This window comes from Dromiciops gliroides, chromosome 1 (assembly GCF_019393635.1).
Source record: "Dromiciops gliroides isolate mDroGli1 chromosome 1, mDroGli1.pri, whole genome shotgun sequence".
Classification (NCBI taxonomy): Eukaryota; Metazoa; Chordata; class Mammalia; order Microbiotheria; family Microbiotheriidae; genus Dromiciops; species Dromiciops gliroides.
In genome coordinates, this window is record NC_057861.1 from 611,746,557 (window position 1) to 611,772,078 (window position 25,522).

Consider the following 25,522-nt stretch of genomic DNA (forward strand, 5'->3'; position numbering starts at 1 on the left):
ATAAATCGCTCTAGAGATGATCCCTTAGCAACACAAGGGCAACACACACACACACACACACACACACACACACACACACATGCATACACATACACATGGTTGAAAGGCTATCTGTGTACCCAGTGGGCTAGGTGATGGAGATACATAGATAAAATAAAATTGTCTAGGTAAGAGGTGCTAAGGGTCTGAACTAGGGTGGTAGTCATGTGCATAGAAAGAAGGAAAAAGATAGAAGAGATACCATGATACAGTAGAGGTAGAAATGGCTACATTTGGCAACTGATTGTATATGATTGGAAAAATGAAATAGGGAAGGGTTGAGGATGAGTCCAAGGTTGTCATGAACAGAATGCTGTTCTTAGGAGTCATTAAGTTCTGTCCTTTGTATTTGTCTTCTGCTACTAATTAGCTGCATGACAATGGACAAGTTGTTTAACCTTTTAGAGCCTCATTTTCCTTATCTATAAAATGAGTCTACTAATGTCAAATTTATGGGGTTGTTTATAGGGATTAAATGAGATATTGTATGTAAAGTGTTTATCAACCTTAAAGTGATATATAAATGTCAGCTATGATTACTATTATTAATTATTCCCTTCTCGACCTTATTTGAGGGGTAGAGTGAGCCCCTTAATTACAGCTTTTGGGTGGTACATACAATGTTTGGTCCTTAATACTGTGCTATGAAAAATGATGTACGATATTAAATGAATACATTAGTCATTACCACAACCCCTTTATTCTCTTTAAAATTCTCTACACTGAGGCATGTTTTTAATATTTCTTCTGTACATAAACTGAATAGTTTATTCAGGTTTTAAAATTTATCAAGCCAAGGGAGCCTGCATGAAGATACAGTAGAACGAATGAATGGATTCAGGAGTTGCAGTCAGAAGAGCTACTTCTGGCTCTTCTTTCTTGACCCTGACCAAATTCCTTAACCCTTCTAAATCCCGTCTCTTCATCTGTAGAATGGGGGTGGGGAGTATGTCCTGCCCTGTCTCATAAAGTTGATGTGAAGATAAAATAGGCTAAAGTATGTGAACTCACAAAGTGTGCTTTGTAAGTTCTAAATTTCAGTTGCAAAATATTATCATATCATCCAATGCTGAAGCACAGTTCTTGGCACAAGACACTTGTGAGTAGGGCACAGCCCTAGTTCCGGACCCTCACCACCATTCTTCTGAATGATTGCAGTGGTCCTCTAACTGGCCTCCCTGCTTCCAGGCTCTCTCACTCCTTCAATCCATCATCCATTTAGTTGCTAATTGGATATTTTAAAAACACAGCTTTGATCATATTCCTTTTTTGGTCAAGAAGCTTTCAAGTGGCTCCTCATTTCCTCTAGAATAAATACATACTCCTCTTTGGGTCTTTTAAAGCCCCATGGTCTCATTTTGACCTATCCTTTCAAATTAATCTTATTTTATTCCCTTTCACACCTACTCTGAATTCCAGACAGATTGGCCTACTTTCCATATTCTATACATGACATTTCCTCTCCTGCCTCCTTGACTTTACTCATGCTCTGGTTGTTGTTACCCCTCCTATTGGAATCCCCAACTCCCTTCAAGGCTTGACTCAGTGAACCTTCCTACTCAGGACTTTTCCTGATATCTCCCAGTTGTTAGAGTGTTTTCCTTGAGCCCCCCCCCCCATTGCCTTGTATTTCCTTATTTTAAAAAGTAGATCTTTATTGATACCTTTTGTTCTTTGTATCTACTAGATTTTATATTAGACTATACACATATACTTTGTATATATTTATATAAAAGATTTTTTAAGAGGCAGAAGAAGGAAAATTAATTAATTTTGATCAATATGCTGAAAAAAAAATTTGATATGTAATGTTCCACAGCTGTGTGACCCATCTTTGGCGTCAAGCTTGTTCTTTATAATTTCACATTTATTTTTTATTGCTTTGTGGGGGTTTTTAATAGTCATTTTGCAGATTGTTTGCTTGGTTCTGTTCCTTTTATTTTGAATCAGTTCATGTGAGTCTTTCCATGCTTCTCTATATCTATCATGTTTGTCATTTCTCATAGTATATATTTATTTACTTTTTTTTTAAGGCAGGGCAATGAGGGTTAAGTGACTTGCCCAAGGTCACACAGCTAGTAAGTGTCAAGTGTCAGAGGTCAGATTTGAACTCAGGTCCTCCTGAATCCAGGGCTGGTGCTTTATCCACTGCACCACCTAGCTGCCCCCCTTTTTATTTACTTTTTTTGCTAGATTTTTATATTTATTTATTAGGGTACAGGTTGTATCTCTCAGGTGGAATGTAAGTTCTTTAAATGGAGGGGGTATTTTATTTTTGTATCCCTAGCACCTCAAACATTATTTTCCACATAACAGGAACTTAACAAATACATATTGAATTTAATTGAATTGCTGAGTCATCTTCAACATCATTATCATCAATTTCAATTTTTTCCCCCTGAGAAGCTACTATAGCAAGTTTTTCACCATTTATATAATCTTTCAGTTATTGATACCAAATTTCATCACTATACCATCCCTTAGGTTCCTGATAATTTTGAATATTTTGTGAGATTGTTTGAAACTTGACAACATAACAATTTCTTTTGTTTTTATTATTATCTCATGTGTACCAAAGGCCTTGTACTTAAGCAGCAGTTCTTAGATAAGCAGCCTTCCTTCTATCATTATTCAGCCAACAAGTGAGTAAAGTTTTTGTACCATTTTTGTCCCCAGAGGCCTGTGATTTAATCTGTATGTTGATTCCCTTTGCTAGAAAATGGATTTTGCCACTGCTGGCTTTGTTCTGCAACTATGGATTTCTGTATGTCCTCCTGAGGTACTGGGCTTTGAAGAAGGGTTTAGAAAATGGGTTTAGGATTTAGATCTCCCTAAAAACTACTTAAAAGATTGTAGAGCAGAAAAACAAGTAACAGAGACCAAAAAAAAAAAACCCCTGTTTCGGGACCTGAAAAAGAATATTGTGCAGCAATACAGTTTAATTAATTTGAGGACTCATTTAGAATAGTGGGGGTTATAATTCCTATTGACCTAAGACAGTGCATTTTTTGTTTATTGTTGGTTACATTTGTGTTTGTTGTAGGGAGACAATTTTAGACATGCTTAGGTGGTGCATTATAAAGCTATGTCGGCAAATTGGAGGCCTTCTGGTCATTCTGTCACAAAATCTCCTTGTTCCTCATGCACACCAGACTTCTTATGAATCTAAATCGACATGCTTGGTGCAAAATGATCTTGATAATCTTGGCCAGTGGTGAATTCTTAAATGTCATTGATATTTTGGTTTATTTACTTATTTCTCTGATCTTGGTGAAGTTGATATAGAAGGAAATAATCTCTTGCTCAGTGCATTCATCAGAGATTTGTAGAGCATTTCAGCAGATGGTAGTAAAGTATCTGTATTTTGATATCACTTTCTATTCAGATTGATGCCTGGTACTTTTATTCCAGTTTCAATTCTGAAACTTTTGGTTTCAGGGAGTGAGTGCATGGAGGAGCCATACTGCTGTTTTCATTTCCTCACATAAAGCAAGAAAGCTGGATTCAGCAAGAACCAAAGTGGGATGCTTGGCATGATGCATAACTATGTTACCCCTCATCTAAGAAAAAATGTTCAGAAAGATGCCACCAGCTAGAGCAGCTCCAAGTTTGTCTTGATTTAAAGTCCTTTATAACCCATGAATTTTGTTTGTATTCTTCTTCATCAGTTTTGTGGGAATGTCAGAAGCAAGACTCAACAGGAAGCAGAGTAGTTTGGCTTCCCTAATCCTGCTTGATGAATGATGCTTAGCTCTATGAGGTCCTTTTAGGGCCTGGTTGTTAGGTTCCTAGTCCTAGACTGTAGCCAATCTTCTTGTCATAGTCTGTTATTGTTAATGTTTCTTCAATTCATGCAATACAATAGATCTTTCCCCCAGAGCCACAAGTAACATGCTCTGCCCTCACTTCCTTTCTTAGGAAGTTGGGTCCATATTTATTAGCAATCATCGTCATCATCATTTATGCTGATGTTTTTCAAACTTTTCTCCTCCCAAAGACTTGATAGCATTTGGAATCTGATCATATGCCAAGCACTACTGCCCTTTAGTGACTGACCAAAGTGGTTATCAAGTGCTGGCACAGCTGTAGAATTTTGATCTTGGGGTAATATGTTTAATGATGATGATAATTATGATGATGCTAATAATAATGGATAGTATTTATAGACAACCTACTATATGTGCCAAGCAAGGCCAGGTGGGCATGTATAGCATATATGGGCAGCTAGGTGATGCAGTGGATAAAGCACTAGGCCTGGAATCAGGAAGACTGGAATTCAAATCTGACCTTAGGAATGTACTAACTTTGTGACCCTAGGCAAGTCACTTAACCCTATTTGCCTCAGTTTTCTCATTTGTAAAATGAGCTGGAAAGTAAAATGGTAAACGACTTCAGTATCTTTGCCAAGAAAACCCCAAATGGGGTCACAGAGTCAGATATGACTGAAATGACTAAACACACTATGTGACAGGTACTGTGCTAAGTGTTTTACAAGTATTTTCTCATTTGATGTTTCTTGTTCTTTTTTTTTTTTTTTTAGCGAGGCAATTGGGGTTAAGTGACTTGCCCAGGGTCACACAGCTAGTAAGTATCAAGGGTCTGAGGCAGGATTTGAACTCAGGTCCTCCTGACTCCAGGGCCAGTGCTCTATCCACTGCGCCACCTAGCTGCCCCCCTCATTTGATCTTAACAACAACCCTGGGAGGTAGGTTTTATTGTTATCCCCATTCTAGAGTTGAGGAAAATTGAGACAGAGAGGTTAAGGGACTTTCCTAAGGTCACATAGCTAGTATCTGAGGCTGAATTTGAACTTGAGTCTTCCTGGTTCTGGGCACATTCTGTTATTTACTGTGCCATCTAGCTGTGGAAAGGAAACTGGCCTTGGAGTTAGTAGACCTGGAGTTAAAATTGATCTTTGATGCTTACTACTTCTATGATTTGGGGAAAGTCACTTAAACCCACTGGGTTTCAGGTTTCCCACCTGTAATATAAGAAAGTTGGACTTAAGGGACCTTTGAGGTCCCTTCCAGTTCTCAATCTATAATTTTGTTACTCTAGGCCAGTTACATAGCTTTGACTGGTGGGGACTTTGATCAGATCATACCTTTCTTGTAACCTACTTGAGTCCTTCTACCTATTCCATCTATAAGTAGGGCTACTATGTTACAATGGAAATCCTGATCTAAATTACTAGGAAAGATAAATTTTTAAAAAACCAATTCTCAGCCCTGGTTCCTGTTAGTGCCATTGGAATAGTACCAGGGTTACACACACATGTTGGTCACTTGGTATCTTAGGTCAGCTGAGTACTGAGCCATTCTGCAGTGATCTGAACTTATTTTTAAAGGGAAAGTGGTTTAAGAGCTAAATGAAAACCTATAAAGGCCAGTCCAGCTTCTCATTTTGTAGATGCAGAGACTATGTCCCAAAGAAGTTTAAGTATCTTCTCCATGGTCATATAGATGATAAATAATAGGACCTAGGTTCCAAATCTGCCCCCTTTGATCTACAGTATGGTAGAAACTAGACTGTTGTAGATTTCATGAAAGCTGCTTGATCCTCTTAGCTTTGGTTAATACCAGTGGCTAGACTACTGGCATCCTGAAAGATGCCGATTACCATCAAGAAGAAAGCTAAAATGAGGTATCTGCCATGCCAAACTCACTTGAGAAGTGGAAGCTCTTTTTTTTTTTTTTATAGTGTACAATATGGAAACTGTGTTGGTGTGGAGCAAGCGTGGTCCTCTCGTCTTTCAGCACAGGTTCCAGAGATACCTATTTCCAGGGACTTGAATATGTCGAAATATACCTTTCAAATGAAAACAGACTTTGGGTTTCCTACCAATTCTCAGTCTGTGATGAATTCTAAAAACTGACTCCCCCCCTCCCCAACTCAAGTTTTAACAGCAGAATGTTCAATAAGGAAACCATGCCCTCATTCTTTACCACCACACCCTGATTTTCATGTGCAGAATGGGTTTCCTTAAGTCATTCAATTAGTCCATATGCATTTATTAAGTGCCTACTATGTGCCACGGGGAGAAGGAGGCAAAGGCAAAAGACAATCCCTGCGCTCAGGGAGCTCAAATTGTAATGAGACAACATGTAAGTAAGTTCATACAAAAATATATAGAGTGAGTAGAAGGTGATCTGATAGAGAAAGACAGCAGCTGAGGAGATCCCGGAAAGGCTTCTTGGGATTTGAACTGACTTGTAAAAGATGCTATTTGCATCCAGAGAAAGAGCTGATAAATAGAAGTATGTATAGGATAATTTTACATACACACACACACACACCTATTTGGGTCTAATCATAGCTATCTCTAGGGGTAAGGGGGGGGGGTGAGGAGGAAAGATAAAAAAAAGAAATTTACATGATAACTGTTATATTTAAAAGAAATAAAAAGTTGTACATAATAGATTTGAAGTTTCATGTGTAATCATCTTTTTAAGCATACTATGTTATGGAAATACTTGTTTTGTTCCATAATTTAATATAACATAAAATTAAAAATTATAAAAAGGAGTCAAGGAAGCTAAAAGATAGAGGGGAGGAAGGAAGCATTTCAAGCATGGGCCAGTTCGTAGGTATGGAGAGGCCTATGTGAGGAACAGCAAATAGGCCAGGGGAGCTGGGTCTTAGAGTGCATGGAAGGGAGGAAAGCATGAAAAGGCTGAAAGGTAGGAAGGGGGCTGCATTATTAAGAGTTTTAAATGCCAAACCAAAAACTTTATATTTGATCCTGGAAGTAATAGGGAGCCACTGGACTTTACCGAGTACTTGTGGGAATGTGACATGCTCAGACATGTATTTTCGCAAAATTGCTTTGGCTGCTAAGTCAAGATGGATTGCAGTGGGGAGAAGATTGAGGCAGGGAGGCCAATTTAGAAGGCTATTGCAATGGTCCCAGCAAGAGGCAATAATGGTGACTGGGTGAGTAAGGGGAGAAGAGGAGGCATGCAAGAGTTATTGTTTAGATAGAAACAATGCAATTTAGCAAAGAATTGGATATGTGGGTGAGTAAGGTGGACACCGAGGCAGGGTGACTGAGAAGTTGGTGGTACCCTCTGTAGTAATAGGGGATTTTGGCAATGGGGAGGGTTTGAATGGAAAGACAGTGGATTCTGTTTGAGATATATGTTTGAGATGTTTGTGGAGCATCCAGCTTGGGATATCTGAGAAGCAGTTGGTAATGTGACACCACTAGGAGACAGACTACTGCTAGATAAATAGTTGTGTGAATGAATCATCTTCATAAAGATGATAATTGAACCTTGAGGAGCAAATGAGATGAATAAGTGCTCTGGTAGGGGAGGGAAGAGAGGGGAATAGGCATTTATAAAGTACCTGCTACTTGCAAGGTCCCATGCTAAGTGCTTTATATATTATTTCATTTGCTTCTCGTAATAACTCTACAAGGTAAGTGCTATTATTATCTCCTTTTTACATTTGAGGAAAATGAGGCAAACAGAGGTTAAGTTACTTGCCCAGGATCACACATCTGTTGTGATTCATTTGAACCTGATTCAAACTGCGGTCTTCCGGACTTCAGGCCTAGCACTCTATCCAGTGCACCACCCAGCTACATCTACAAGGTTTTGGTATAGAGGGAATAGACAAAAGGGTCTGGGACAATGCCTTGGAAGTCACCCGTGGTAGCTGGTAGATGTTACTAGGATAAAGATTCAGCAAATCAAGAGAATAGTCCAAAGAAGATTTTTTTCCCCCTTTTCCATTTCTGTTCCCATTGTTTTGGCACAAAGGCTAGTGTTCTGGAGTCAGGAAGACTTGGGTTCATATTTTAGCTCAAATACTTACTAGTTCTGAGACTTAACCCCTCTCTGTCTCAGTTTCTTTATCTGTTAAATGGGGTTAATAACAGCCCTCACCTCACGGGGTCACTGTGAGGATCAAATGCAGTCCTTAAAATGCTACGAAAGTGTAAAATCTATAATTACTTTTCACATTAATGCTTCTGTGGGTAGCAGCTACCTAGTTGCTGCAGTGATCATTTTTTTTTCTATTTAATGTTTGCACATCCCTTTTCTGGACTTCTTTGAATTTCTCTCTTCTGACCATGATCCGGATGAGGTAGTTGTTATTGCTCAATCAATGGTGACTTCATACTAGATGCTGAGTTTCTTTCATTTGGCAGCATCAGAGGAAACAATGTTCACCTTTCCCTCCAGGGAATAATAAATAACATGGGTAGGAAAAAGCAAAGAAACCAACATGCGGTACTTTAAATTAAATGGTTGGACTGCCTACTAATAGAGAAGATGGGAGGAAGGAAGTAGAATCAAGTCAGTTCTATTATCGTCACTCTGCCACTAATGAAAATGAGCTGAATTCTGAAGCCAGGAAAAGTATTTTCATGATTAACTAGATGAGGAAATGTTCCAATCTCACTCCTACCAAAATTGGTGGGCTATTTATTTCTAATAAGAATATTGGAGTATTTTCTTTCAGAAAAGGAAGCAAAACTCTTTGTCTCAGTCAAGCCTTACACTGTACTTGAACTTGGATTTCTGAGTTCACAAGTGACTTATCTGTTGCTATGGAATCAAAGTAATACTCTACTAGACAGTGATTTTAGGGCTGGGGGCAAGAACCACAAAATGTGCCCAAGGCAAGCAGCATTAAAGCTCTCCTTACAGCAAATCTCAAGACACATTCATTTGTAGGGGAAGGGAGACCTTGGTGAGAGACCTTGGACCTAAGGTTGCTATAAGGCTGTTGCTGTGGAGTCCACCTACAGGGGTGGGGATAGAGTATCACAGCCAAGTTGGGCAAAGGAGGAACTCACCTGAGGCAAAATTAACTGGTCAGGGTATAAGAGAGGGAAGAAATAGTTACAGTATACCAGATAGTATAACCTGGTAACTTCTACTTTTAACCAATTGTTCTTGCTAACTATTTATAAACTTTGTAGCTTTTTCTTGCTGAAGAAATATAAGTGCACGCTGGGAAAAAGCCATGTCTACCTTCCCCTGGTCACTGTTCTTCTAAATGTTATTCTGCATACATGAATAACAATACTGTTTTGCATATAACTTGAACCCATCTTGAATTTTAATTTAAAGTTAATTATCAACAAAAAGAAAAAGAATATTTAAATGCACTTCCATTTGGAAATGACTCAGACTTGAAGGGAAAGGTGGTGGTTAATGTGGAGCATAACATAAAGACTTGGTGGACTCTAGTTGGTCACTTACATAGCAGCACAGTAATTGTTTATTCTTGAGTGGAAGTAGCTGGAAATGAAGTCATCAGGGCCTCAGGAAGCTAATAAGCAATCTTGAGGTAGATAAGATTTCAATCTGACATGATAAGGGTTAGAAGAAATACTTCCCCATGCCTTCTGGAGGTAGAATAACAGTTTCATCCATGTCTTAAAATTTTTTTTGTTGTTCAGTCTTTTCAGTTGTGTCTGACTCTTTGTGACTCCATTTGGGGTTTTCTTGGTAAAGATATTGGAGTGGTTTGCCATTTCCTTTTTCAGCTCATTTTACAGATGAAGAAACTGAGGCAAAACAGGGTTAAATGACTTGCCCAGGATAAGTGTCTGAGGCTGTCACTTAACCCTGTTTACCTCAGTTTCCTCATGTATAAAATGAGCTGGAGAAGGAAATGGCAAATCACTCCAGATCTTTGCCAAGAAAGCCCCAAATGGGGGGTCAGAGTCAGACGTGACTGAAAAATGACTGAACAACAACAACCAGGAAGAAGGAAAGAAGCATTCTTAAAATTCCTACTATGTGCTAGGTACTGTGCTAAGTGCTTTACACATATTATCTCATTTGATCCTGACAAAAACCTGGGAGGTAGATGCTATTACTATTCTCATTTTACTGTTTTGGAAATTGAAGGAGTTGAAGGCTAAATGATTTGCCCAAGTTAAGTGTCTGAGACTGGATTTGAACTCAGGTCTTCTTGACTCCAGGTCCATGGTTCTATTCACTGTGCCACCAAGTTGCCCTCTTCATATTTTATATATAAATATATGCATGTATCTATGTGTGTGTATACATATACATATATGTGTATATAAAGAAAGGGATTTGAATATTGTGGTAGAAAGGACCTTTAGACCTCATTAACTTGTTTATGGGAAAGATCACAGCTGTACCTAACTAAAGAACCAACCCAACAAATGAAAAGGCTAGATTTGGTGACAGATAAATGAAGGGCCAGTTACAATGTGCTTTTTCACATTACAGAGGGAATTCATCATGGAATTCCTTTTACAAATTCCCCTAATGCACCTAAAATATGATTTGATTTACAGAATTTCAATTTTATGCAGAACTTTTCAGAACCATATGTATTGTACTAAAGTATCCATAAGCCATCCACCAAATAAGTTCATTAGTCGTTTTATTAAAGAATAACCAGAAACCAGCTGCATGCCCATAATCCCAGCTACCTGTGAGGCTGAGGCTGCCTGCTGGAACCAGCTCTTGGTGACTATTAAATTTTCAGTGTGAACATTTGCACCTCAAAAATTGGCAAGCCTACAGATCAGAACTTGATTTATCATTCTGTTGATTGCCTAGACTCAAGGAAGTGATGGAGAAAATGTTAATAATGCAAATTAAACTTACAAGTATGTCATGGACACATTTTTTTTTTCTTTTGCGTAGCTGGTTGTGAAACATTTATCAGAATGTTGCTGCTGGCAGATTTCATGAGCTTAGGAGTTCTGAACTGCAATGGACTAATAAGTCAGTGAAGTTATCTGCTTTAAGTCTAGCATGAATATGATGAGCCTTTGGGAGGGGGTTCCATAAGATTGCCTATGGAGGGGCAAATGGACCCAGTGTAGAAAATGAGAAGGTCAAATCTCCCATGATAAGCAAATCAGTCCTATGAGTAGTAGTCCCTGGTGTTCTAGCTTGGGCAAGGTAGGGAGACCCAATTCATTCTCTCTCTCTCTCTCTCTCTCTCTCTCTCTCTCTCTCTCTCTCTCTCTCTCTCTCTCTCTCTCTCCCTCCCTCCCTCCTAGTTCAAGATGACCTAGTTTATTTTCATTATCTAAAAATTTATTTTATTTTACATTTATGGAATAAAACAAGCATTTCCATAACAGTATAACAAAAAAGATGATTTCAATGCAATTGCAAATGTACTATGTACAACTTGCTATTCCTTTTAAAAATACAAGAAAGTTATGTAGATTTCTGTCTCCTACCACACCCAAGAGATGGCTACCATTAGATGCAAATAGGTATATATGAATGTAAAATGATTCTGTACATACTTTGATTTATCAGTTCTTTCTCTAGATGCAGATAGTATCTTCATATAGCCTTTATGGTTAATTTGGGTATTTATAATAGTCAAAAGAACTTATTCATTTAAGCTTTTTTTTTTTTTCTTTTTTTTCTGTTTCTTTTCAGGGCAGCGAGGGTTAAGTGACTTGCCCAGACTCAGACAGCTAGTAAGTAAGTGTCAAGTGTCTGAGGCCGAATTTGAACTCAGGAACTCCTGAATCCAGGGCCGGTGCTTTAAACCACTGCACCGCCTAGCTGCCTCCTCAAAGTTATTCTTTTTTTTTTTTTTTTTTTTTTTGCGGGGCAATGGGGGTTAAGTGACTTGCCCAGGGTCACACAGCCAGTAAGTGTCAAGTGTCTGAGGCCGAATTTGAACTCAGGAACTCCTGAATCCAGGGCCGGTGCTTTATCCACTGCGCCACCTAGCCGCCCCCCAAAGTTATTCTTAAAACAATATTGCTGTTACTCCAAACAGTGTTCTCTTGGTTCTGCTCATTTTGCCCTTCATTATTTTGTGCAAGTATTTCCATGTTTTTCTATGATCATCGAGCTCATCATTTCTTGTAGCACAGTAGTATTCTGACATAATCATATACCACGACTTGTTCAGCCATTCCCCAACTGATGGGCATCCCTGCAATTTCCAGTTCTTTGCCACCACAAAGAAACCCAATGAACAATCAGAAAAGGAGTCCATATTACATTATGAGCATAAAGATCTTGATAAATAGATAAATCAAGGACTCATTCATGTAGTATTCATTTTGCTTCCAGTGAGAGAAATGCTGAGATATCTGGTACCGTGTTCTTTAATGTATTAATTTTGTTTGATTTTTTTTTCTTGTCTTAGTTATCATTATACTTTTATTGTGGAAACATCAATGTTACAGTAGAAAGAGAACTACCTTTGGAGTCAGAGGTCCTGGCCTGAAATCCCACCTTTGATGCTTACTCTCTCTGTGATTGGGGGCCAGTCTCTGGATCCTGTTGTCATTTTACAAATGACAGGTTGAACTAAATGGTCTCTCTGGTCCCTTCAAACTTTAGGTCCCTATAAATCATGAGTTCATTGTTTCATTGTAGAAAAGACAGCATCTATTATACTGTGGAGCCATAAGGCCCCAGACATGGCAAATGGAGGGTTACTATCAGTATTCCCAGGATCCCCCTAAGCTGTTCAGTGGTGGTATGAACCAGCCTGACACTCAAGGAGTTTGCACCATCTACTTGGGTCTCAGGGCCATCATTTCCTTAGGTTCGTAATCTCTCAGGATCTTGGGAAGGTGGGGATGGCAAGATAATAATACCATACCAAATGCTTAGTTATCAGGTCTAATGGGAAATCATGTGTGGTGCTGACAATACAGCGAAAGGTTAAAGTTTTTCATATGGCAAGTTGTTGGGTTTTTTTTTTTTTGTCTTTGTCCTAAACACTAACTAGAAGCCACTGGATTTATTCATTCTAGATACCCTTTTGTCTAACCTCCCATCTAATCATATCATTGATATGATTATTCTGTTGGGATTTTTATATGGATTATTTTGTTATGATTTGATTATTCTGTTATTTTGCTGTGGGTCTGGTTGGCCAACCTGCTGCATCTCCACCATCTAGAATCTGATTCTATAGCTCTCCATCAACGCTTAGCAGATATCCGGGTGGCTTCTTCTATAGAATTAATTATTTACCCTATTCTTCTGATCTTGGAACCAAGACCTAGTACCTTTGCCCTGCCTTAAATGGCTGATAAAATTTCATTCTTGTCTGGATCCCAAAGCCACTTTGACACTTTAGATTTCAGGTCTTGTTACTTTTCACTTTTTCTTTGGGCATCATCATACTCTAGCTTGGGCAGGTAGGTGGTATAGTGGATAGAGTACTTATCCTGGAGTTCAGGAGGACCTGAGTTCAAATCGATCCCTAGACACTTATTAGCTGTGTGACTCTTGACAAGTGACTTAACTCAGTTACCTCATCTGTAAAATGGGCACCCTGGAGAAAGAAATGGCAAACACACCAGTATCTTTGCCAAGAAAAACTCTTAAAAATGAGACCATAAAAAGTCATATACGACTAAATCACTCAACAACAAACACTCTGGCCCTTAGAAAGCTGCTCTTTCTCTTATCTTGAATCATCATTCCTTTTCTGGAGGGCTTGCCTGAAAAATAATTTGCATGGGGCAGCTAGGTGGTGCAGTGGATAAAGCACAGGCCCTGGATCCAGGAGGACCTGAGTTCAAATGCAGCCTCAAACACGACACTTACTAGCTGTGTGACCCTGGGCAAGTCACTTAACCCTCATTGCCCCACAAAAAAACAAACAAACAAAAATAAAATAATTTGCATTACAGATAATATTGGTTAGCTCTATCCTTGATGGTGCAACTATCCCTTCTACCTACACTAACCTTGTGCCCTGCAACTTGGGCCCATGAAGTGAATTAAGAGCTATATACTAAGGCCAATTGGCACCAAATATATTTGATTAATCTTTTATTATTATTTGGTTAATATTCTCAACGATGAGTTCCAGTTGTGACCCTGTCTTAGGGTGATGGGATACTCTGGAGCACCTTCCCTGGTTGTTTTCAGTCAATGTTTTCCTTTTTAAACCATAATTATAAACAAGAATGTATGGATTCCTAAGAAAATGTATCTGTATCTAGCCACTTTCCATAAAGATGGTAAGGAGTAATGCAGTGGCATAAATAATTTTTTAACATATTCCTCTTTAAGAATCTGTTTTATCATTAAATTGTATTTTTTCCCTCTGAGTGGATACCATGCTCCTCTATTTCTATAGTACCAATCACTGTAACCCTTCGATAGTGAAAAGAGAGTTAAATAATGAAAAGGGGAAAAGGTAAAGAGGAAATTATGGCAACAAGAACATCGAAAACAGTAAGACATTTTTTGTTTTGTTTTTGTTTTTGTGAGGTAGTTGGGGTTAAGTGACTTGCCCAGGGTCACACAGCTAGTAAGTGTCAAGTGTCTCAGGCCAGATTTGAACTCAGGTCCTCCTTACTCCAGGGCCAGTGCTCCATCTACTGTGCTGCCCCACAATAAGAAATTTTTAAGTAAAGCAGGTAATAAATATGGGATAAAGATTTGTCCCATCCAAGGACCAACACTTCAATTCATCTTTATATAGCTGTTTTGTTTTGTTTTTAAGTATTTATGCATGGTGGGTATCTCTGAATTCAGTTCAACAGACATTTATTAAGTGCCTACTATTTGCATCTAGCACATTTAAGGACATTTGGGGAGGGGGAGAGCTTTGATTAAAGAGAAAGTATGGTAATGTCAGGTTCTTCTGTACAGCTATGTCTGTTTTCTTAGGATAAAAAAACAGTTGAATGTTTAATCTTCCTCTTTAGGAATTGCCAGTCATCACTAAGAGTCATATATAATCAACTGTTCTTTCAATGTAAAGTCCCTTCTATGTCACAGTGAAATTCTTCACTCTTAATAGATCTCTGATTGAACAACTGACAGATTCATGCATTCACTTACAAATAGCACCATGTATCACAATGCAATGTCTCTGCAATTATGTTATTGAGACTCATTATCTCACCTTCTGTGGCTTCTATTGTGAGTACTTGAATGCAATTACTGCACCTTTGAGGGATCTGTAAGTTGCCTTGAAATTCAAAAGTAGTAGAACTCTATTAAACCGAGTTTGAAGGAAATCTATTTGATTTCATGATATATGACTCCAATACCAATTTGGTTTGGTTCATAATAAGTCATGTAAGGAATGCATTTTTATGTCACGTGTAATCAAGTAAGAAGTAAGCAAACATCGTGGAGATGCGTGTGTGTGGGGTATGCTAAAATGTTGGAAACACTGTTTATTGGTTGACAGTATCTGTCACTTGCTAAGCCATTTTGCAACAAAGCTGTCATGTAACCAATTGGAAAGGCAACACTTCATCTATTGCCATGTTCTAGATTACTTCAGGAAAAAAATTAAGTTTTGAATTTTTGTGTATTTTCTGCCTCCTTGGATTGAAAACCTCCAGTGCTAGATTTTAATTCCTTTGGAAGGGCATATTGAGCATCAACTCCATGATCATTGACTCTTTAAGTGAGAAGTAGCATGGTGTCAACTTCAAATAGAAATGAGAGCCTTTAAACCATATGTAAGGATCTTTGCAGGCCACATATTGATTTAATTGTAAAATGTATTGCCTATGTTGTACTGTATTTTTATTTATTTTTTAAAATTTTTGCCAGTTATACTTTAATCTGACTTGAGCCACGGTCAGGAGTGTTGTGGACCACATTTGACCCACCAGCCTTGTATTTGACACTTCTGGTGTAGTGAATAGAAAGCCAGCCTGGAAGACAGAAAGACCTGGCCCCAAGCTCTGCCTATGACCTGTATGAGCTGCATGACTTTAGGCAAGTCACTTAATTTCTTTGTAAGATAATCAATTCTCCAAGGCTGTAAGGAGCAGAGCAGATGTTGACCAACAATGGTGAAGGGAGTTGGAAGTCTCTTCACCTGGGAGTTCCCTCTATCAATGTAGTCACAGGTACCATCCCTATCCCTAAATTTATTTACTTATTTTTTTTTTCATTATTTTTTATTATTATTATTTTTTTTTAGTAAGGCAATTGGGGTTAAGTGACTTGCCCAGGGTCACACAGCTAGTAAGTATCAAGTGTCTGAGGCCGGATCCGAACTCAGGTACTCCTGAATCCAGGGCCAGTGCTCTATCCACTGAGGCATCTAGCTGCCCCTATTTACTTATTTATTTAGTTTTTTTTCTGGGGCAATGAGGATTAAGTGACTTGCCCAGGGTCACACAGCTAGTAAGTGTCAAGTGTCTGAGGCCGGATTTGAACTCACATCCTCCTGAATTCAGGTCCAGTGCTTTACCCACTGTGCCACCTAGCTGCCTCTGTGCCACCTAACTGCCCTGCTATCCCTAATTTTAAGTGGTTGTAGATCTACCCATAGATATACACACAAATTCATGAGAAAAGTCAGAATTTAGCAAGCTATTGCTCTGCAAAATTGTAAACTTATCTTTTGGAAGGACCCAGAGGAGAGCTAGAGAAAGAATTATTGATAAAAACATTTAATAATAGGAAATCTTTGAACAGCTTGGTGGAAAGAATGATAGCTCAAAGGCTGCAGTGAGTCTTCCCTACTCTATAAATATCATAAGGACCATAAGCATATGTGAGCACAAATCCCACAGTTTTCTTCAACACATAGTTTCCACTGAATTCTGCAGATTGAACAATTGCTAAATTAGTGCCTTGTAAGTTGAACATTAAAAAAAAACTAACTATAATTATTTTGTTAGATATTTAAAAATACATATTTTCAAGAGAACAATTTCTATTTAATCTAAGGTAAAAACAGTAGATTGGAGGGGGGTGGGGAAAGGCCATTATTTTATGTTTGTGGAAAGTGAGATGCGATTTACAAAAACAAATCTTTGGAAGAAAGTAATGGAAAAACAGAAAATAAATAATTTACTTTGAGTAGAAGAATGGAAGGTTTTTTTTTTAATTGGATTTTCATGTCAAAATATAATTTTAATTTTCTAGGTTTCTGATTTAAAGTTTTTTCTAAAAAATCTGGTAGTACTAAGGCAATACCTAAGGAAAGATTCCATTTCACTAACATTTAGAAATTATTAACAATTTATCACATAGTAATTTACCTAAAAATTCTTAAGAGGCTCCTGAGATCTAAAGGGGCAAGGTTAGAACTGAACATACTTTACCACTTACAGGGCAGAAATCCTGAAGAGATGGTGGCTACTTTTCTCCAATTTCCCCCAAACCACCCTTTACCACTTACTATGAAGTAATGAATACTTAAGCTTAAAAGGACCCCTGATCTAATGTAAGTAGGTACTTCCTTCTTTGGTAGAGATAGCAGTCTGTCCACATTTGCTCACCCTATGCAATTCTTTTTTTTTTTTTTTTTAGTGAGGCAATTGGGGTTAAGTGACTTGCCCAGGGTCACACAGCTAGTAAGTGTTAAGTGTCTGAGGCCGGATTTGAACTCAGGTACTCCTGACTCCAGGGCCGGTGCTCTATCCACTGCGCCATCTAGCTGCCCCTGTAATTCTTATTCATATCCCCTGGGAGTCTTCCAGAGAAGATCCACCCAACACACTGGAGACCTTCTTTTTGGTATTGGAAAAGGCCAGTTGGGCTTGTTATGTAATAGGTCTGAACACTATTAAATGAATAGATCAAGTGTTGGACCAATACCAGCAGAATGAAAATGTACATAGGACATGGCTTATTGGACAGGGCACAGGACTTGGAGTCAGAAAGACATAGGTTCAAATGTTTCTCCAGATACTTAATAGCTATATGACTGGCCAAATCATTTAACTTCTTTTTTTTTTTCCTGTTTGTTAAATCTTTATTATTTATCGGGTAACTGGGGCAAGGAAGGCAGGGTCCAGTCTAGTCCTTCTTGGCAGCGGCCTTCCTCATGGCAGCCAGGACATTGCTGAGCTCCTCTCTCTTCCTCTTGGCTTAGATGTGAGTGCCCACCCTTTTTTTGATGAACTTTAGGGCTCACTTATCCTTGGAGACCTTTAACAATTCCATGGCTCGCTTCTCATAAGGGGCAAACCCACACACCTCCCGGATCATATCTCACACAAACTTGGTGTGTTTGGTCAGGCACCCATGGCGGTGGCAGTGTCGTGGCTTCGAAATGTTCTTGGTAACTTTGTGGCCTTTGTTGAGGCCCACGGCCATGGGGTAGTGGATAGCCATGGCTGCGGCGTGACTGGAGCCTCAACGGCAGCCACAACAGATGTTATCATTTAATTTCTTAATGCTTCACATTTCTGAGGAGGTTGGACTCTAAAGTCCCTTTCAGCTCTATCTATGATTCATGGATTGTCCAAGACATAGCTCTGTGATAGTGATAGATGTTGTGATAGATATTGCTTTACTTAGATCTTCTTTTAGTAAAGACTCATTATGATTTCTCTCCCATACAGACCGAAAACAATTGATTTTGGTGTCCAGGCACTTACATTATGACCTGAAAGAAACGCCATATATTTATTGAACCTGGCATTTACTGAACATAGATTTAAGCCTTCCACAAAGGCTTACCTCTTCATGGTTTTAGGTTTGCATTCGACACGTTAAACTATTTAACTATTTATATCTATTTGAGATATAAATATAAACTATAAACTATTTATATCTATTTGAGACTAAACTTGATGTGAATCACAACCGTACTTTCTCTCAGTATATAACAAGTTAGAGAAATGTTTACTAGACATTGAAAGTCTGAAGACCATATTAAGTGTCTGTATATATAAAAAATATATTATATGGATACGTTTATAGATAGATGATATATTTATATATGTCTCTATATAATATATAAATACACTTGTAAACAGATACATTTTATACATATATTTATATGTAGATACAGACACAAAAATAGATGGCATTTATATATATACATTCATATATGTATTACACATACATATATGTTTATTTATGTGTGTGAGGGAAGGAGGGAGAAAGAGAGAGAAAGATAACACCTTTTAGGCCATTTGTCCACATCTTACATAGAAGCAAAATGAGGTCTAGAGTGGTTAGTTACTTGCCCAAGATGCTATGGCTAGTGTCAGTGGCAGGCTTTGAACCCAACTCTTTCCAGCTCCAAGTCTAATGCCCTATTCTCAGTGTCATCCATATATATCCTGCATATAAAATAATGTTTAAAAGTACAGACTGGAAGCCAGTCATGTAAATAGAGTGAAAATATATTAATTTACCATTAATTCATCCATTACTTTACCTTTCAGAGTTTGTCATGTATGGAGTAGATGCAAAGTCTTTGACCTTTCTGGTTTTATAATCACCTTCATACTATAAGTTGAAAAGCAAAGACACATGATAGATGATGCACTCTCTGTAAGCAGAAACCAAAAAGATGGCAGAAAAACATTTTGGATCCCTTTGGAGAGGTGGAAGTATCTAGAAAATGTGAAGTCTACAGAGAAAGAAACGAGGCATGGAGGTTTGGATGGCAGAAAGGAGCCATTGGTATCCAGTACAAAATATGGGCCTCCTAAGTTATGACAGTCTGTTATCTTTTATACAATTCAGGGGGAGACAGTGTGTGGATGTTCTTATGATCGGCATTTCAAATAGTTCTGAAAGAATTCTCCAGACCTTCGAAATTGTCACTGATTCTTCCCATGCCTTTGAATGTTATCTTGTCAATGGTTCTGTGACAGTCAGCACTAGAAATTTGAAGTCATAAAAAGCTAATGCTAAGAATGCTATTTCTAATTTTTAATCATTCATTCAACAACCATTTCTTGAGTGCATATAATATGCAGCACCTTGTGCTGGGCCTATGTGATGCTCTTGTTTCTTTCCATAAAGGATATAAGGTGCTTCTTGACCTCAGAGCTTACAGGGTGTTAACATGTTTATAAATAGGCAACTATCCTAAGACTGTAGGTTAAAGAGAAGGTGCTGAATGACTTGCTTTAGTAAAGGGTGTTCCCTAGTCTGGGAATTCCCTTTATCAGTAAAAACACAGATCCTGCCTCCTCTAGCTATCCTTAGCCCATAATTAAGCACAATGTACCCAAAAAATGTGAAAAGGCAATGATTGGAGAGAAACAAAGTGCTTTGGGAGTTTACATAAGGGAGACTTACTTCTGACCAGGAAAGTGGAGTAAATGGTATCTCCTGCTGTCTTTAAATTTTTGCCCACATTTTTTTTTTTTGGTGGGGCAATGAGGGTTAAGTGACTTGCCCAGGGTCACACAGCTAGTAAGTGTCAAGTGTGTGGGGCTGGATTTGAACTCAGGTCCTCCTGAATCCAGGGCCAGTGCTTTACCCATTGCACCACCTAGTTGCCCCCCCCACACACACACACACACATTCTTTCAGGGATCAAACCCATTAATGTGTACTATTGACCTTCTTGGATTAAGTTGAAGCATCGAAGATCTTTGATTATATAAGGGGAATTTTCCCAAGGTATATCAGGAAATTCCTTCAAGACTGATAGCACTAAGAGAAGTTTTAAAGGAAGTAAAAAACAAAATACCCTTTACAATATGATTTAACCTTTATAAAACTTTTAACTTTTTCAATGGACTTTTAAAATTATTATAAAAACCCTCAGTGATGTAAGGGCATTAAGATTCCATTGTTTAGATAGGGAAATAAGATCAACAGATTACCTTACCTACCTCTGATACCTCACTGAAGTTTTGAGTTTGAAGACTGGTCAAAGATAGGGTTTTACAGGCATAATTTTGACTCATTAAAAGAAGGTGTTCCTTAGGCTACATTTGTGTATGTTTCTTTGCTCACTGGCATAAGTGAGAGACCATAAGAGACCATAAGTGAAGTAAATAACTCTCTTTGCTGCATATCTTTACTTGGGAAGCAAATCCAATTCTAACCAAGCCACCTGAGTACAACTGTAGATAAGGGGGCTGGAGTGGGAATGGGGGAGGCAAGACTTCAGGTCTAGAGGAATTCAGGAAGATCTAGGCAAAGCCGAGTTCATCATCTGTCTGAAAAAGTCTGGGGAAATTGGATCTTTTTCCAGAATAGTTACAGGGTTTCTAGAATAAATCTTAGATAGTTCTAAAGCAGAAGTTCTTGAGGGAGGAGGTCAGAAGGGGAAGGGCACATAATTTCTTGGGAGCATTCAATACCAGCTTGGAGAAAATCTTATCTGAGCCATTCCAAATTAGACATTGATGAGTAGTGGTGATGATGGTGAGGGATATGACTCAAACTGTAGGTGTGGAATGGGTGCTCATTCACTTCTATCCTGTTCTCCTTCAAGTCTTGTTAAGGTACTCTGGAAGTAGTCACAATCCAGAAACTATCATGTTTACTGTTTTCTACAGAAAGTCATGTGGTGAACATTGGAAATTTCTGGAACAAACCCTGGGTCCCATGAAGGAAGGCCTTAACCCAAAGAAGTAACAAACAGGCCCGAGATGAGAGTGAAACACATTGCTCTTCCAGTGCTCAGTAGCTCTTCTTGTTCTGAAAACGCTGTGGTCTGATGGTCTAACATGACCTTATGTCACTGCAGGCATAATATTGCAGCGTTGGTTCCAGACCACCACAATAAAGTGAATGTTGCAATAAATTGAGTCACACAAATTTTTTGGTTTTTTAGTGCATGTAAAAGTTATGTTTGCACTCTATTGTTGACTGTTAAATATGCAGTTGTATCATGTCTAAATGTATATATATATGTGTGTGTGTTATATATATAAAACTTAATAAATACTATATTGCTAAAAATGCTAATTCTTATCTGAGTCTTCAGCACGTAATCTTTTTGCTACTGGAGAGTCTTGCCTCAATGTTGATGGCTGTGGACTAATCAGGGTAGTGGTTGCTAACAATTGGAGTCACTGTAGCAATTTCTTAAAATAAGACAATGAAGTTTGCCTCATTGAATGACTCTTCCTTTCACTCAAACTGTTAGAAATCATTGTAGGGTTACTAATTGGCCTAATTTCAATATTGTTATCACTCTAGGAAAAGGGAGGCCTGAGGAGAGGAAGAGAGACAGGGAACAGTCAATTGATGGAACAGTCAGAACACATATGACATTTATTAAGTTTGCATGGGTTCGATTCATGATGCCCCAAAACAATTATAATAACATCAAAGATCACTAATTGTCACCATAACAGACATAATAATAATGAACAGGTTTGAAATATTGTGAGGATTACAAAAATGTGATGCAGAAATATGATGTGAGCACATGCTTTTGGGAAAATGGCACTGATAGACTTGCTTGATGCAGGGTTGCCACAAACCTTCAATTTGTAAAAAACACAATATATGTGAAGTGCGATAAAGTGCAACACAGTAAAGTGAAGTATACCTCCACTAGTTTATGGAGCTTAAAATTAAAAAAAAAAAAGAATAGATTTCAGGCCTGTCATGAAGTATATTGGGTAAATGAGGAATTGTGGAGGGTGGAAACTAAGGCAGATCCACTGACCTGGAATTGCTGAAGATAACTCAGAATTAGTGTCATGACATTCCCCTCCATCTCTATTTTAACTTCCACCTATATGATAACTTTAAAAAAATGAAGCTATTTCCTTAGAAAGTATGCTGTTAATAAAAAAATACATATCATTAATATTACATAAACCAAACTGGATTATAAACTAAAAAATATCTTTCCATAAGGAATTTGGCAGGATTTGCCTTTTTCCTAGTTCTCCCCATGTCAACGTTTCCTGACATTGTGTCAGTTATTCAAAGAAATTGGGCATCATTGTTTTTTGTATCATTTTTCCTCTCTCCCAGGTTTAGAACCTCGGTATTATCCTCGACTTCGCATTATCCTTTACCCAATATATCCAGTCATCTGAAAAATCTTGCAGTTTCTACCTCCACAACATCTCTCACGTCCTCTTCTCTATTCACATAAACCTACAATCTTAATTCAGGTCCTGTCACCTCTTGTCTGGGCTATTCAATGGCCTCCATACTTAAGATTCCTTCCTCCATCCCTCCCTTCCTCCCTCCTTCCCTTCTCCCTCATTCCTCCCTCCCATCCTTTCTTGCTTTCCTTCCTCCTTCCCTTCTTTCTTTTGTTCCTCCCTCCCTTCTTTCCTTCCTTCCTTCTTTCTCTCCCTCCCTTCCTCCTTCCCTCCTTCCTTCTTTCTTTCCCTCCCTCCCTCACAGAATCTCTCTCTTCTTTTACAGTGTAGTTCAGGTACCATTTTTACACTATGCTTTTCCTGATCCCTGTAACATCTAGTGCCCTTTCCCCAGAGATCTTTAAAATTTATTTTCCATATACTTATACATGTGTATCTTGTCTCCTCCAAAGAATGCAAGCTTCCTGAGAGTCAGAATTGTTTTATTTTTTGTCCTTGTAGTATCTGGAACAACTAGCACAGAGAAAGTGCTTAATAAATGTCTGTCAATTGTTTGATCAATTTGTAGATGCTTGCCTAGAGAGTGTTAAAGTATTATCTTTCCTTTGACCCTCTTTCCAACAGCCCTACTCTGGTCTATTTATCATTTAATTGCTTTAATTGATCTATTGATCTGGCCATCTTGAATTTACCAAGGCAGAAAGAAGAACAGGAAGATTGTTTGCAAAAAGGCCATTCTAGACCATTTCTTCCTTCACAATATTATGTACTTTCTAATGTTATTTTTGTCACTTTATTGTTTTTCTTTCCCCCTTTTGGAGAAACTTTGAGGCATCAGCTAATTTGTTCAAGAAGGTTTTATGAAAAGAACATAGTCATCTCAAAATGGGTTAACTGTTACTTTTTCCTAATTCCAGGAGGATAAACCTGCCATCATTTCCCATCCCCTTCCTTGTTTATAATCCTGCTCCTTGTCACATATATCCTGCCTTGTATTCTCGCAACCCCTTAAAAGGTGAGGAACATTCTCTTAAAAGAGTACCACAGGCTTTCGGTAGTTCCTACTGCCTTCATTTTCTACAAATTCCTCTTTAGTCTTCCACTCCATAAATGCCACCTTCTTCAGTGAAAGAGGCATGCTGTTTTACATCCTGCCAACATTAGTGATCAAACACTAAATTCTTTTTATAAATCTCTTCCTGCGCACTGCCTAGCTAAAAAACATTCTGTAGAAAAAGACATCACATAAGCTGCCCAGAACAAAAATATTGGCCGAAAAGGAGTGGGGGTGTAAACACACATATACATACACATTAAAAACAGGGTATATGTGAATTCCTAAATAGTTTAAAAATATTAGAGAGACATTGGAGTGATATCATCCAACTTTTTTTTTTTAAACATTTGTTATCAATAGACTGGATCCTTATTTGTTTGGGATGGTTTTGCGGTGGCCTTGGAAGATAACATAAGGCTGTCCTTCTGCGCCCCCTCCCTGCCATGATAAATTATCCCCCTCCATCAGCAGGCTTTAAATTCCTCACATTTGAAATAATTCTTAGGGATTATTAGGCAAATAACCAGCTGGAATGGAGAAGTGGAGTGAAAGCAGAGGAGCCATTACAGAGAGAAAGCTTCATTTCTGCATACCTTTTATTCCCTCAGTTGTGGAGAAAAGAAGCTGCAGGAATACTAACTCCAACAGCTCAATGAGTATGACAGCATTCCTTACTGTAATTGCCTTGATTTATGGGCTATGTAAAATAACCACAAAGTAAGAAGAAGGAGATAGGAGGGAAGTACATTGGAAGATCCTTGCCCTATGAAGCTTTAAGTCAGTAAGTGTGAATACAAGGCAGAAAAAGAAGGGAAAAAAAGATGTAATGAAGAACCAGCTATAATTCTACCAGCTCACAAATGTTATAGCTGAAGATGTCACCTTCATGGGCAGCGTGATAGATGCTTTCATTTGTTTTCATTTTTTTCCCCCTAATCTTTTCCTCTGAGGACTAAAGGACAGATGGACTGAATGATGAGTAGTTTCATACACCCATCATTTTTATTCTGTCTTGACTGAGTTCTTCTGAAGAAATGTTAAGCAAGAGAGTACTGGTCGTGGGTAGAAATCCAAAGCAGGTATTTGTTTATTATCCACTTCATGGGTATATATATTATATATATTATATATTTATTATCCACTTCATGGGTGTATATATATATATATATATATATATATATATATATATATATATATAAAATAAGCTAATTATATAATGAAAGGACATGCCTGCTAATCACAGTGCCTATTAATGCAATATCACATTTGAATAAATATGAATAAATCTGATCAACTAAATGGTTGTCCCAAAAATGCATATCTGATTTTTTTTGTTTGTTCATTCCTTTTGTAGGAACTACTTATGTACTTAAGGTCTCAGAGAGTTGCCTAGGACTTTGTGAGGTTAAGTGATTTCCCCAGCGTGATCTACTTTTAAAGAGGAGCTGTTTTTAAAAATGTATGGGAATATAATAATTTTAGTTTATCTAGAAACCATTTGGAACTGAGTGACACTATTGCTTTACCTGTGAATAAAATGTAGACCAAGGATCAACAGGAGGCAAATCACTTTAATAGTGAAAAGTTAGGCACAGAATTTTGCCACTCTTTTTGGCCAAGTAATATTTATATGGCAGATGTTAAGGGCTAAAATTCTAGCTAAACTGTCTAAAATATCTAATGAGTGGTCGCCAATAAATTATAAGCTTTAGCAAGAGTTAGACTTTTAAGCGTTT

The 25,522-nt window shown here is 38.0% G+C and overlaps 1 protein-coding gene and 1 pseudogene across 2 annotated transcripts in view; one reads left to right on the forward strand and one right to left on the reverse strand.

Moving 5' to 3' along the window:
* Nucleotides 1–25,522, forward strand: part of GNAQ (G protein subunit alpha q) — a 409,874-nt gene that overhangs the window by 40,998 nt on the left and 343,354 nt on the right. The window lies entirely within an intron of this gene.
* LOC122731290 lies at nt 17,760–18,080 on the reverse strand (annotated as a pseudogene).